The following is a 13194-nucleotide window of genomic DNA, read 5'->3' on the forward strand; positions in this document are numbered from 1 at the left end:
CACAATTTGTTTTGTTCAGTTGGGTAGTCTGTTATGGTTATGGACTAACCTTAAAACATTTGATTGTGTTATTTTTGTTAGGAGAGAGATATTATGAATGTTGCTGGAAAATGGAAGTGATTTTGAAAATGTGAATGTGTTAATTTGTATAGTCAAGAACAATTATGATCTTAATACAATTTTGTTTGTAATAAAGAGTTTAATTGCGTGTGCAAGTGTAATATATTAACATTAACTGACATCTAATTATATTTTTTGTGTGCTGAAGTTAGTAAGGTTTACGAAAACATATCCTTATCTGATTTCCCACAACCTGAGGGCTTCAAAGTAGGCTGATAAGTCTCATACTCGCCATCGAGGAATAAAAGTAAGTAGAACAATTGAGAATAAACCGGGGAACGTAACAAATTAGCTACACTTTCTTAATCTCTTTGCACTCACCCGTCTTAGTTGGTTCCAATGTTCAATGCCGAGTCGACTACTTCGTTGATTTGGTGTGACGTAGTGTATTCGGTGTTTGTATCGTCTTCACTACGTGCTGGAACGGAATACAGTGTGGTGTATGGTCACCTGGTACTGCTAAACTAACAAATGAACGTTGAAAGATGCTGACGGGCATTTGTTGAATCTTCTGAACTTCAACACTGCTATTTTTGGTTGCGTCTGCTTGGTTGGATGCAATTTCCTTGCACCTGGATGCAGTTGCATCAGGCTTAGATGGCAAAAAATGCAGCAAAGTAAAGTGGGCTACACAGAATTCGAAATGCACGAAACCAAGGATGATGTACTTTTGGTAAAGTCAAAGTTACACCTGTAATTTCGGATGGTTTGAAATGACCGTGTCTTACCTTCTGAACGCATCACACGAAACAGCAGCAGCAGTATTTTGATGCACCAGAAGTGCATTGTTAGCAGTTTATGTACGTTCACGTGTCACTGGAGTCAACGCGTTGGGACTGGGTCTACAGTTTAAAGTGAGATTAGAATCACCATGCGCACTCAGAAAACTAAATGCATCATATCGATTGATGTGTCCGAATGCATCGATTGATGCACTAAAGTGTGTTTTATGGCTTCTTCAAAGAATCAGATTTGCATTTGATGCATTTGGGTGCATTTTTGTATGTCGTGAAAGAAACACCAAAGTGCATCATTTGATTCAAGTGAGGATTTATTTCAGTCGAGATACACTTCAATGCATCAGTTGATGTTCCTCGATGCACCTTCCTGCTTCTTTTTGGATGATGCACTTAAACGTTTGGTCTGAGCTACAACGTTTATGTTTATGTAGATCCGACGAAACGTTTAAGTGCATCATAAAAAAGATGCATTCTGGTGCATCAAGGTACATCAAAGCGCGTCAACTGATGCATTGAAGTGCATCTCAACTGAAATAAATCCTCACTTGAATCAAATTATGCACTTTGGTGTTTCTTTCACGACCTACAAAAATGCACCCAAATGCATCAAATGCAAATCTGATTCCTTGAAGAAGCCATAAAACACACTTTAGTGCATCAATCGATGCATTCGGGTGCATCAATCGATATGGTGCATTTAGTTCTCTGAGTGCGGGGTCTCCCTGATAGCGTAGAGGTAACGTCGTCGTCTTCTAATCAGCGGTCTTGGGATCGATACCGGGTGGAGGCACATTGCACAGTGGTTCGGACCCAACTTTAAACTATAGGTCCATAACATAACATAACCCGTAGCTCTAGAGCTCTGGATGGGCCTTGGCCTATCTCCCGACTGCCAGTTTCCATCCCTCAATCCTGCCTTGAGGTGCTGATATGTTAAACCGGTAATGGAGTGAAGCGGGGTCAGCACGTCGAACCCTCAGCCGTTGTAGCAGATTTCCGAGACCGGGTTACGCTACTCACTCGTACCTCCCCAATTTCCTCACGATGGTGGGTTGCCACCGGTCCTATAGACAGGCCGAGAACCCATAGACTGAACCCAGGCGGACTCGAACCCATGCCGTCCCGCAGTCAGAGTCCAAAGCAGCGCCTTACACCGCACGGCCATCGAGGAGGACTATCTGTGCATAAAATAGACTTAAATCCATTCATTGGAATCTCTGTGCCATGTGCCTCCAGCGGGGATAGAACGCGGGACTCCTTTGCTAATAATAAATATGTGCATGGGGCACTAGCAAAGCAGGATATTTTTGGAGGGGCTGGAATTATAAGGTGATATTACGCAGCTACCAGTTTTAAGCTTCATTTTAAAGATTGTAATCGGGCGTCATTTAAAGAGCGTTGGCATTTACTTTCTTGGTTTTCCGGGTTCTTTACTGCTTTCACTCGAAAATTTAGATTTTCTAAAAATTGAGGGGACTTTAGCCCCACCAACTCCCTCCATGCGTACATCAGTGAAAGCAGGCAATCGTGGAGGCTAAAGGCGGACGGAGCGTGGTGCTGATCACATCACCTCCACAAATGAATGAATGAATGAATGAATGAATGAATGAATATAGTTCTATATCCCCCCATGACCCTTCACGGCATGTTGCAATGCGCAAGGAGTGGCTTTTCTTTTGATTTAGCTTGTAGAGTCACGAACACTTCGTAATGTCAATGGACCCAGAAGTGTGCGTGACTTTACGTGCGATATCTATTCGTACAGTTTGTTCTTATAACATTTCGTGCATTGCCTGTCATATGAATGTTTGCTGGGATCAAAATATGGTTTCATTATTTAGAAACGATTGTATCCCTTACTAATAGCGTTTAGCTACCTCAATGGTCGACCGCATTGAATTGTCTACTCATTAAAATATAATCTGGCTTCGATAGTTGTTCCTTTATGTATGTCCCTCTAATCCAATCATGCATTCTCGAGCTACAGTGCTGACCTCCTTAACAGAGTGGTTAGCACGTTGGCCTCCGATGCCAAGGTCCCGGCTTGAGCATGGGTATTCTTTGTGAACGCCCCTTCAAGAATTTCATCAAATCATCATCCACCCTTATCTTCGCGGTTAGCAAAAGCAGCAGAGAAGCAACGTAAAATAAGCTAATATAATCAATTAATCATTGCGACTCTTGACTTTGTAGAATATGATACGAATGGACAAAATAATACACGAGAGAATTGTAAAGAGATTTTTGAGAAAAGAACAACATTCCAACATTTTATAAAACTGCGTATTACCCTGTAAACAACAAATGAATGTCAATCTGATTAAGTGAAAAAGTTAATGTTTCAGCGTGGAACTTCTGTGAGCGTGTAGAATTGCAATAGTTGATCTAGGCGCCATCCAACAATCTCTTGAAAAACATTGATAACAAAACAAATGCTAAAACCTTCAACTCACTTCCTTCTTGACTCTCGAAACATGCCAGTCCATTATTTTATTTTGTGGTTAGGAGAGCGTGTTACTACGTCAGGGATCCCGGGTTCGAATCCCGGCATGGGCGTTCTTTGCGAGTGTTCCTTCGTCATATAATTCACCCTCATCGTCGCGATTAACCAAAAGTGGAAGCAAAGCGACGTAAAACATCCTACTTCAATCAATCAATCGACGACGAGTCTGACTGCCACGCGGGAGACCCATTTTCGATTCCCTAGCTGCTAGATCTTGGTTGGGAATATTTCAAACAGCGTGCATAAAGCAGCTCTGGGGTTCGCCTAGCCTCTGATCAACGGGCATCTGGGGGCAGGCGTATTGCATCATTTCCGCTATGGCGAGATGGAGTATTGTGGTGTCTGGCCTCCACATCCCAGGGGACTCTTTACATTATCCTCACTCGCTTCTCACTCATGTCATTTGAGGCTTTATTCAATTTTAATGTTAAGTAGGCCCATAATTTTCAAGTTTCATTTGAGTAAGTGGTCAGTCGGTTTAGCCCGGCAGTCCTTCTTTTTTAGTCACTTTTCAATCTTTTTAACGTAAAATGGGAGACCAAGGTGCCTTTATTTTGATGACAAATGTGCATTGAATTACTGGAACATTCACACCTTCCCTACTATTACTACGAAGTATGGCATATTAACATTCACATCTGACTACAGCGCAGTTTGTATTCGAGCTTTATTTATTTAGTTTTCAAGCATAAGTATTTATGACGAAACGATTTTTATAGTAAAATGTATACAATTTGCGTTCCGTTTTGTACAGTTTTTCCTTCAGGAAAATAAAAAAATAAAAATTCCCGTATTATTGTTTTAAAAAACTGGTTGCCTAACATTTGAGACTTTAGTAACTTATAATTCCACGTAGGCCTACAATATTTTTATTTCCATTTGTTTTCTCAAGTTGCGGGCGAGGAAAACTTTTTATTTTATAATCTAAACAAAAAGGCAAATGGCATTTTTATCAAAGCGTGGAATAATTTTGAATTCATGTTTTCGTTTTTTTTTTAAAGAATTGAATGTTAGGTTACGTTCGAAGTTCATAACCGGTGTTATAGAACGACGTCGAGGGCCCGGTTCGAATCCCGGCCCTCGCATGGGATTCACTCACCCTCCTTCATCTTCGCGATTAGCGAAAATCAGACAGAAAAGCGAAGTCAAATAAATGAGATCGATCCAAGGCCTCCTTTCTGTGAGTCACGTTCTGATTGTCTAACGCTCAAACGCGAGCTGTTCCGTTTCCGGCCAATCGGGTATAATTATGTTGCTTCGGAAACATACTGCGACTCTCATAGTGTTCCGGAAATGCATGTTTTGATTGATACGTGAGCTTTAATGTGGGTCTTGAGCAATTAAATCATTGCCGTATCGATGAGACGTATTTTGTTTGAACTCTACAGCTGTCAGTATTACATTCAGAAGTTTTGCATGTGGGAACATTATTATAACGCTATGCTTAAGAATTGTTTGAAGTACGATGCAACGTTTGCAACCCTCAAGTGCCAGGTCAGCGCTGTCTGCAGGGATGCTCTCACCTGACGTAGTGGTAACGTCGTCGCCTTTTTATCAATGGGTCCGGGTTCGATACCAGGTGGAGGCACACGGTGGTTTGCATCCCACTTTCAACTGTAGGTCCAGTCCCTCTTAGCCTATCTGTGCAAAATGTGAAATTAAAATAAAACTCATACTGACAAAACAAAGCATGATTCTCAACTTTACCATTCTTAGTTTCACTACTACGCAAGAAATGTGTTTTGTCTTTTCAATAATTATTTTGCCTTTGGGAATGTACGAATATTGTATTTGTTTCTTACGTCGCTTTCCATTACTTTGGCTAATCGCGGCAATGAGGATCAGTCCAATGATGAAAATTGATGAAAGGACACTCACATTGAATACACATGCAACGCCCGGGGTTTGATGGTGGAAACTTTGGTGGCGAAATTGAAAAAAATACATTTATGGTACTAACAAAGTATAGCACACTTCTTTTGGGTTTCCCGTACATAATTATAGCACTACATTTTCTTTTCGTAAGTATACCATTTTTCTGTAAAAAGTGAAATCTTTGCAATTTGTTCTATGACCGTGTATACGAATTCAGTTTCACACATTTCAAGTATTCCTATGAGAACATTGTTCAAGGACTTCTACTGCATTCGACCATCAAGAAACCACTGAGAATGTGAAAGTAGCAACTGAGCACACAATATTTCGATCGAGTTTTCAACCTTAGAGTGCTGGTTTTGTCAAGGAACAAATATTTTTTTAAAAAATTGTTCTTTTGTAATCTCGTCTCGTAATTAGTCATATTTGTGGGACATGTATGATCGTGACCTGATAAATTCTGAACAAAACGAGGTATGATTCTAAACTTCATCATTCATAGTTTCCAAGATATTAAAGCTTTAGTCATAGCGGAACATAATGTCAAGTTTCGCGCTGAAAACAACCCCGACATTGAGGCTAATAGCGCGAAAATAGCGTGGACGTCTAATAATTGAAAATGGCTGTTCAGTTATTCATTAGATTTGTTATTCAATGTACAGAATAATGAATAATGTGCAAAAACGTTTTGAAAACAATTAAAATTGGGAAATATTCGTGAAATCGTATGTGTATTTTGAGGAAATGCGTATTGTTTTACCGCCTGCAGTTCTCGAGCCACTGTTCCAACTACAATTTTGTGGAAATCTATTGTTGGATACATATAGAATTATAAGCAGTGACGTGCAAAGCAAGTTAATTTATTTAGTAGTCAAATATAGTTGATATATTGTGTCATTTTGCCTGTATTTGACGTTATTGTTCTCATGGAAGCTAGTCCAAAAGAAGGAGAGTTAAGAAACCCAAAAACCCCGTTGTGTACGCCCCTTATCCCCATCTATTAGTACCGCTCGGACACTGGCACAAACGGCTTCAGGAAGATGCGTTAACTAATCCAAAAATGTCACTCCTGCTGCTGTCGCTGGCAACTGGAAAGTGATCCATTTCTTTCTGACGTCACTGATTGATTGGCGTTAGTTCGATCTTTGCAACAGGAAAATTTGTCCTGTTTTGGAATATCTTTGGTCCACTCTAGAGACATAGATTACTCTTGACAGATAGAACAAAATCGCCCAAGAGGCAAACTTGGGATATGACGTACTTCGTATTACCTATACGAATATGTGCATCTTCTAATATGAAGCATATCATTTTTCCCAAGAGAAAAAAAACATACACATGTGCAACAATCCCTATAAATTCGTCACTGTAGGTCCTTTCCCCATTAGCCTATCTATACATAAATTGGACTTAAAAAAAACAACCTCATTCTTTCTGAAATTTGACTTTAAACTTAAATGGTTTGTTTGAGTTATTGTTTTAAGTCCACTTTATGCACAGTAAGGCTAATCGGGACTGGACCTACAGTTTAAAGTGGGTTCCGAACCACTTGTGCCTCCACCGGGTATCGAACCCGGGACCCCTTGATTACAAGGCGACGACGCTACCACTGCGCCATCGGGGAGGCCTAAACTTAAATGGGTTTTAAACTTAAAACCTATATTTCCTGATCAAGGAACTAAAGGATTATTTTAGGGCTAATCCTAATAGTAAAGAATACTTCTTCTGTTCCAGAAAGTGTGGCGCTTGAGGACAGATAACCCTTTTCCTGAATACATCATTGACGGTGACTCATATTGCTTGAACTCCAGCCTCATCTCCCGTTGCACAGCATGGAACGGAATGGTCACGTAACGATAGGTTCAGGCCTCAGGTCAAAACTTCCATTTGGCCATCGAGGACGATTAGCGCGTCGGGAGCCGTCACTTCAGCTCCAGTCGGCCTCCTTGTCAATTCCAACCATTACGTTATCGGCGGGAAAGCAGAGCAGGCAATTGTGGAGTTGACGTAGTTTCATTGGAGGCGAATTAAACATGGTGGTAATCAGTGGCGTATCCTGGATTTTTATAAAGGGCATGCTGTACACAAATTTTTTAAAACATATATATTATAGCATTATTCAATAGTTGACGATTTGCACATTAACATTACTAAATATTGCATAACGTATAAAGTAATGAAATATGGATAATAAAGATCAAAACTCACCAGGTTTGATGTCTGATGTGTAAGTCTTCATAAAATTATAAAATCACTTCATATTTATAAACAGTTTATATTTACATTGGAGATTCACAATTTAGGTTTGTTTGGCTTATGCAAATAACATTATAGTAAAGTCCTAAATTACAATGAGATATTCAGGATCTGAATTCTGCTCTTCTGTTTTCAGTGGTAAATTTCCTTATAACATCTTCGTAAAATGAGGGCAATGCTTTAATTTTCAGAAGCAGGTCTTTTTCAATGGATAATATACCAAGCGCACCTAATCTTTCTTGCGATTGGATTGCTCTAATGTAATTATTAATTCTTCATAATGCTGAAAAAGATCGTTACACTCATGTAGTTGAAGCTGGTATTGACAAAATGAGTGTAGTCAACTTGTAAGTTTCACTCATAATGTTATGAATATTGTTCGTGTTCATATATGGTACTAGTTCATGTACATGTTTATTTTCAAACTCGGGGGAAGAATAGAGAGCAATCAACTCATTCTTTAGCTTTACAAAGTCAAATAATAATAATAATCCTGTCACACCCTCTGTTTCATTTTCCGTCATTTTTTAAAATATATTTGTGGAAAATACTGGACTAAGCCGTGTGGAACTTCGAAAGAGGCCCAGAAATAAAAATAAACCAAACTTTAAACTAAATGTGCATTGCACTGTACCTCCAAGGAAAAAAAATGAATCGCTGCCACCTCCTTGTTCAACGAAACAACAAGCATACTCTTCTCTGCAGCTGTCACCTCACAGCATGCAGGCAACGCGATATTCACGCATTGTGAAGGGGAAGGAGCGGAAAGGGGAGGGAAGAAGCACGTCAAAATCTTCCTTCGCTGATGCGGTACATCGGACAGTTTGCTCTGCGACGACATTAATGAGCATTTCTACATTCTAATTTCTTCATATAGGAGAAGTATTTATTTTACACGAGAGCCCTCAACTAAGCTTATATTACATGTCTTGGATCTGAAGTGAAAGAAAGCAATAATTTTTTTTCCCACAATTGACGCATGCTTCGCATACGCCCAGAATACGCCTCTGGTGGTAAACAACGACAACATGTATAGGGACTACAAAAACACGTATTCCATTCATGAATACGTAGGTTCGTGTATGGTTTTATTTCTTACCCTAAAAAAGAATATCAAGATATTCTTTTACTTACATGGCATCATCTAATCACTCTGCCTAAACGTGGCAGAAAAGTTACGTGAAATGAAATTACCTGTTGCCGTTCCTTTTGTTATTAATACTGGTCTTAATATGATTTTTTATGTGTTTACTAGTCAGGTCTTTTTACATTTATCGTAGCGAAATAGCTTATATTCCACATCATCTGAATAAATATTGCACAGGCAATACTTTTAATTGACGTTGAGGCGTTTAAAGTGCTTTTCCTAGCCCTACTCTTAATCTATTATTTTTAAAGCCTCAACAGCTCGTCTTTTTAAATTTCTGTTTGTATTGGAACTGATCTGGACAGGCCAGTGTGAGTAAAAAAACATTTGTTGCCCCAGCTACACTCTGACTCGGGAATCTGTGTAGCAAGGCTGCGCATAACGTAGAGCAGGGGAGAAAGTGAGTGGGTGCAATGCAGTGCGCGCTGCTGCAAACTGCTGGTAGCTGCAGCCTCGTTTCCCGCTCCATGCACCTACTTTCCATCTCACGCGTTCATTGGTCGAGCTCTCTCAAGTCACTACTTGCGCAGAGGACTTGTTTTCGTTCGCTTTCTACAGGAATTCCCGAGACAGACTGTAGGTCCCCTCTGTTTGACTACAGGAAAATAAACTGACTGTGCTCTCTCTGAAATTTGATGCGAGGCAAATGAGTAGAAATATACTCGAACATTGTTTTTGAATGATGCTTTGTAAGGTGAAGGCAGTGATCTTTGTCCCAATAGCCCCAAAGCATAGCTGGCGTCGGTGATCAAAGCCAAAATACCAAACGAATAAATGAAACGAAATAAACTTTCGTAAACAGAGCAGGCATTAATGAAACACTGACAACTGATCAAACGTTATCCATTGTCCACATTGTATTTATGGTTTTCAATGAAAAAATACAAGCCATTGACAGTCGTCAATATATTTCACATCTCTCTCCCGAATATTTGTCGTTGCAGATTCGTACTCATAGATTATTTGCATCTAAGCTTCATTTTATGGCATCATATTGTTTGTGACTAATTGCTACGGCTCCGATTTCTAGTTAAATTAATATTTCTGTAACTTGTATACGAACTCGTAACTGAATTAGTACTGAACATGGTAACTAGAGATTAAATACTAAATGTTAGTTAGCAATATTATCTAAAGTTGACGATCAATATCTTCGCGGGTGAGACCTGACCAGTTCTGGGTGCAGGGTAACAAAGGGGAGGAACTCAGCCAATGGAAGTCATTCTTCTCCTCTTACTGTCGAGTAAGTGTCAACTACGGAAATGTGTGTTGAGCATAACCAGCTGACGCTTTTAAAGTAGCAGAAAATAAACGAACACGTTTCGCTAGAGCATATTATGTGAATGTAAGGTTACTAGACATTCGGATTTTCCCAGACATTTTAACCTTATGTCCAGCGTCCGGGAGGAATTTGAAAAATATCATAAATGTCCTACATTTTGAGCGTCACATAATATGAATTAGGAATATACGTGTTTCATTTGAACAAGGAACTGGCTCATGAGAAATATTTTTTTCATAAAGTCTGTAAAACATTTGGTACTGGTTCAATATATTTTCAAAGAGTTTGACTGTTCATCTGTATCTCAGAAATATATTTTGACTAAACCTGAAATTTTGAAAAAAAATTGTTCCTCTAAAAAGTACCAGTTAAAACGTAGTAAGAAGTGTATTGTTTAGTTTTGATTACAAGTTTGGGAATTTTGTATGTCAGAATTTAAGAAATCATATATTTTTTTAAAAAAATTGAAAAGTGCAATTTTCAATTACTTTCTAACTTGTTCTAGAAATGTGTATTATTTGTTGCGACTGTTTTGCGTCCTACATTTTGACTTAAAGTCCTACATTTTTGGACATTACGTCCTACATTTCCCTTACAGTGATCTGGTAACCCTTTGTGAATGGAATAAATTCTAAACGTCTTGGAGATTAATTAATGCTAGACAAACTGACACTAACCAAAAATAATGTCTTTCAAGTGGTCACCTTGTGATGCTACGCAGTTTTGGAGTCCTCTTATAAAGTATAATACGTTTCACACGTTTCAAGACATTCCTCTTGATACTACGGCCTACCGGATGGCGCCTTGATATCAAGGGGTGGCGCATAGTGGTTCGGATCGCACTTTAAACTATAGGTTCAGTTCCGATTAGCCTATCTGTGCATAAAGTGGACTTGCTCCTTCTCAATACTCTCAACTGCTCACATGATAAGACTCAGAAACTGTGTAGCATCACAAGGTGACTACTTGAAAGATATTATTTTTTGTTAAGATCAGTTTGTGTAGTTTGAATTAATCTTTCATAATATGCTCTAGTGAAACGTGATCGTTTTATTTCTGCTATTTTAAAATATCAGCTAATTATGCTCATCCCTGCATATATATAGCTACATATAACATCTCTCTCTCTCTCTCTCTCTCTCTCTCTCTGCGCGAAGTAGCTAAGGCCAACCGCAAAGATACAGCTAGTCACTTTAACGTTTCTTTTTGACCAACGTTACTTTTTGTGGTACATTATCACTTGGTGCGCGCTAACCAATTAAATGTATGTTTAAACCAGCAGACCATCATTTGTTGAATCTACACAGCTATTCTTGCGTACAGCGTCTAATTGGTGGACAGCAATGTCCTTGCACCAACCTGATACTGGGATACACTTGCACTATACCTGGTGTCAAAAAGTGTGGCGAACTAGACGAGGCTATTGTCCCCACCCATCACGAATCAATGCAAGCATTTCAAGAATGCCCGGATAACACGAGAAAAGAATATTTTTGACTGCGTAACCACTCATGCACCAGATGTTAGTGCGAACTTCATGCCACCTAGTACCTCTAGGGCAAAACGCATGATAATCACTCGGTGCTAGGTCAGGTGCATATGCAGGATGTGATACACTCCAAACGAAGTTCCGTGATTTTTCCCGTTGTTGCATAAGCTGTGTGTTTCCTCGCGTTGTCTTGCTGAAAGAGCACACCAGAACTGTGAAAACCAGAACTGTGCAAACAGCAACGTTTTGACCTGATTGCAGGTTTTAGGTGGTTCTCAATACAACTCGCTGTTAACATTGTATTCTCCGTTCAAGTAATGTTCTAGTATTGGACCTTTACAGTCCCAGAAGACAGTGAACATTATTTTGCAAGCAGGTACAGCAGTACGGAATTTCTTTGTTTTCGGCGATGTTGAATGCCTCCGCTTCTTGCTGGATCGCTCACTCTATCGGAAGCAATGGACCCAGAATTCGTCACCAGTGACTTAAGAATATCATCTCCTTCGGCTTCATATAGTCGTAGCATTGTTTCACAAACATCCACACGACGATTCTCCAGTTTCATGGTAACTTGTTTTGGTACCCATCTACCGGAGACTATGTGGCACTGCAGCACGTCGTGAATGGTGCGCAAAGCCACGACTGATGTTCACTTCTACAGCCATCGTGAATTGTTACCTACCGATTTTCTCGGATCATTCTATCCACTGAAGCGAGTGTCTGGCCTAGTCGCAGTGTGCGGTAGACAGGAGCGAGCTCCGTCAGTCAGAGTTGACACTCCGCTTTTAAAGTTTCTGAGCCACTCAAAGACCTGCTGAACCGACACACAGGAATCCCCATACTGCCTCCACATCCTGCGATTGATGTTTGCTGGTTTTGCACCTTCATTGCCCAAAAACGAATAACAGCTAGCTGCTCCTCTGTGGTGCAAATCACCAAGGGGACGACAATCTAGCTACAGTCCCTGACGTCACTTTTCCAATCAAACCGCTCTCGCTGGCACTGTTATTAATATGTGATGATGGACAACTCTCTACAACACTGTTCTGGTTTGTTATTGCTATATTAAGGCTCCTTCATACATTTGACGAAAGTCGAATCTGAGGGAGAAGGGAAAAAAGGAGGGCCATGTGGGTTGGTTTTTGTGTGGCTTACTCTATAACGTATCTCTGACGTAACAGAGTACGTCACGAGATTGGCAGTCTTCACAGTTCTCTTGGGTCTCAGCTTCTACTGCCTCGTAGAGTTCCGACACAGTAAATAGTCCCTAACGAACCTACACAAGTTATGTCAAAGAAACAGCGAAATGATTTTAAAAAATGTATAAAAGATTACCTACACATGGAAACGGATCTTCATATGAGATCGTTGAAGGTAGGCATTCGCTGTTTACTGTTCACGGCTGACGGGAGAGCAGTTGGGGTGGGGTGGGTACCTGAGGGGAAACAAACAGCTTGCAAGTGTGGAAGGACGAAAATTGTTTGTTGTGAAGCAGTTGATCATCTGGCGCGCAGGCGAGCGAAGAAAGCAAACATGAATTATCGTTCTTTTAACACGTAACGAATTTTTCATGGATAGTAAAACCGTAATTTGATGACAAAAGATTATCAAACATTTATGAAATGGAAGATAGTAAACACAGCCGCACTTTCATCTGTCTTGAATCTTGGATATATCAATATGTGGGAGAGGCAGGGAGGGGAAAAGGCACTTTCTCTCTCTCTCTCTTTCTCTTTATAATCTTCCATAAAGAACAATGAAAGGAAAACCGAAAACTGTCCC

Source organism: Lepisma saccharinum, unplaced genomic scaffold (genome assembly GCF_977018435.1).
Source record: "Lepisma saccharinum unplaced genomic scaffold, izLepSacc3.1 HAP1_SCAFFOLD_464, whole genome shotgun sequence".
Taxonomy (NCBI): domain Eukaryota; kingdom Metazoa; phylum Arthropoda; class Insecta; order Zygentoma; family Lepismatidae; genus Lepisma; species Lepisma saccharinum.